Genomic DNA, 2,922 nt, shown 5'->3' with positions numbered 1-2,922 from the left:
GCCTAGAAAGAGCTTGATTAGCTGGTTCAGGTGTGTCTAATTGGGGTTGGAGCTAAACTATGCAGGACACCGGCCCTCCAGGACCGAGTTTGGGCGCCCCTGAGCTAAACTCTGCATGAAAGTGGATCTCAGGCCATGTCCACATGTACACGGGAGTTTTTCCTTCTTCCGTTTTAAAAAAAATCTTCATCCACATGAAAACGCAAACGCATGCTATGAAGCACTGTCAAGAGCATGCCAAACCTATAGGTGGCGATATAATCTCAACCGTAAAGCCATGTTGGCCAATCAGAAGCGTGAAAAAATTTCCAGTAGGCGGAGATAACAGCGCATGCTCCGACGTCACAAGCCAAAAACTCCGGTTTCGCTGTCTACACGATAATACTGCAACCGGAGTTTTTGAAAATCTTCACCCTGGCAGGCGTTTTCAAAAATGTTCGGTTTCAGTGAACTGGTGCTGCGTTTGCGTGTGGATGAACGGCCATCTCCGTCCACATGAAAACGCAAACACATGCTGTGAAGCACTGTCAAGAGCATTCCAAACCAACATGTGGCGATATAATCTCAACCGTAAAGCCATGTTGGCCAATCAGAAGCGTGAAAAAATTTCCAGTAGGCGGAGATAACAGCGCATGCTCCGACGTCACAAGCCAAAAACTCCGGTTTCGCTGTCTACACGATAATACTGCAACCGGAGTTTTTGAAAATCTTCACCCTGGCAGGCGTTTTCAAAAAAGTTCGGTTTCAATGACCTGGTGCTGCGTTTGCGTGTGGACGAATGGCCAAACCGCGTAGAAAAAGCTGCGGTTTTAAAAAATAACTGCGTTCGTGTGGAGAGGGCCTCAAGGGCCAGAGTTCAGATTCCCTGTGTTATGGTGTTTTGAGTCATAGTCACAAATAACTAATATGTACAAAATACTGTATAAGTACAATTACGAATGTCAATTTACAGCACCTTCATAAATTGAATACAAATATAAAAAGCAAAAACACACCTAATGCATGTTCTTTATGCATTTTGTAGAAGTAGAGTTAAAAATCTTGAAGTTTGAAGCTGAAGTTTTTGTAAAAAAAAAAAAAATGTACATCACCATTTTGCTCCAATCAAAGTGACTTGTACGCGTCTGATGTCATAATTACAACACTCTAAAAAATTATTTTTTAGCTCAACAAAAAAAAAATATTGCAACAGTTTGCATGAAGTTATGAGAAATTCAAATGAAATTATGTTAAACTATCAAACTATATTGAGTTAGAAGAACTTAATAATTTGTAACAAACATATATTTTTAAGTTGATTATTCCAATTAAATTAGCTCCAAGTAATGGATTTGTGGTCCTGGAACCAACTAATTTAGCATGTGTATTTAATAAACACATAAGATGTGACTTGTCACTGGCATTAGCGCAGTCATTGTAGTGTTTTCTTTTATGTGGTTTACTTTTCAGCACAATGGTAACCACAAAAACGTCAATAGAAACTCTTTCAATTGTTAAACATAACAGCATTAAACACTAGCAGGTCTTTCCCTTCATTAAAAACACTTAATTTCAACATTTACTCTCCTTATCCAGTCCTTCGCAAAGCATGCTGGGAACTACAAACCCACTAGCCAATTTTCAAAGTTAACAAGACAATTTTATTGAGTTACTATAAATTTTAATAAAAAAAATAAATAATAATAATCAATCAACAGACATTTTAAAAAGTTTAAATTGCACACAAAATTAATTAATGTAATTATCAACATTATTATGTCAACTGAACTTAAATAATGTTTGCATGGAATTGAGCCACAGGGATTGGGGCAACTGGCCAGAACACACTAGCAGCTACATATAAATGCTTTTTCAACCACCAAGGACACTATAGCAGTTCCAGAGCAATGCATTAAATAGCTCAGAACATCCTAGCAATTGCCTTGATACACGCTGGCAACTATTCAGATCACACTTGAACCATGGTGGCGAGTTTTGCACAGACAAAAACCACATTTTCTTCAGAATATGTCAAATCCAGCAATCAGACTACAGCAGATGATGAAGCACATGTAGAAATTATACTTTCCATTGCACAGGTGCAGCCCTCCATTGCTAGTCCTGGCCTCTAATTGATTCTTTCATGTGTGCTCATGTGTTCATTTGAGGTTGGGGGTTGATGTGTGTATTCTCAAGGCTATCTCAAATGCACACACACACACACACTTCTGCTGTAAGATGTGTGTGAGGCAGCAGCACGTTAAAACACGTCCGATGAGAGAATGCGTCCTGACATGCTCTGACTCATACAGCAGCAGCTTTATTAAAACAGAGACAGATAGAGAACGATAGTTTTTATTCCAGCAACAATCAATTACCCTTTCAAAATTGAGCATGATTACTATAGTTTCAGTTACCAAAAAATATATAGTTAGTGGTGTTTGCTTAGGCTATTGCTATTGTATTATACTTAACTGGTAACATGTTTTACTCCATTTGTGCTCCAGGCATAAATGATTCCTCAAATCATCTGACTTTTTGAGGAGAGGTGTTCTGTTACTTCTACTTTTTATTCGTTTTTTAGGCTGAATATTTGTGCCTATCCATTCTATTCTAACACAAAAGAAGATATCTCAGTTTCTTATATTAGATGTCTTTAACTACTATCTACTATGTCTAAAAACTAGAGTGGCAGGTAAGGTTAGTATGGTATGGTTAGGTTAAAGAGTAGTTAATTACATTAATTACAGTTACAGATGTAATTACATGCAGTTTTTTTTACATGTAAGTGCAATGTAAAAGCCTGTATGTACACAAGTGCATTGTATTCAATGATTTATCTAAATGTTAGTACATAGACACACTTAGTATGTCCCGTTTTGTTTTGAACCACACTGCCAATATATTGTATGGCCGAAACATTCTTTAAAACGTCTTTTGTGT

This window comes from Sinocyclocheilus rhinocerous, unplaced genomic scaffold (assembly GCF_001515625.1).
Source record: "Sinocyclocheilus rhinocerous isolate Xijiao unplaced genomic scaffold, SAMN03320098_v1.1 scaffold2593, whole genome shotgun sequence".
NCBI lineage: Eukaryota > Metazoa > Chordata > Actinopteri > Cypriniformes > Cyprinidae > Sinocyclocheilus > Sinocyclocheilus rhinocerous.
This window is presented reverse-complemented; position numbering follows the sequence as displayed.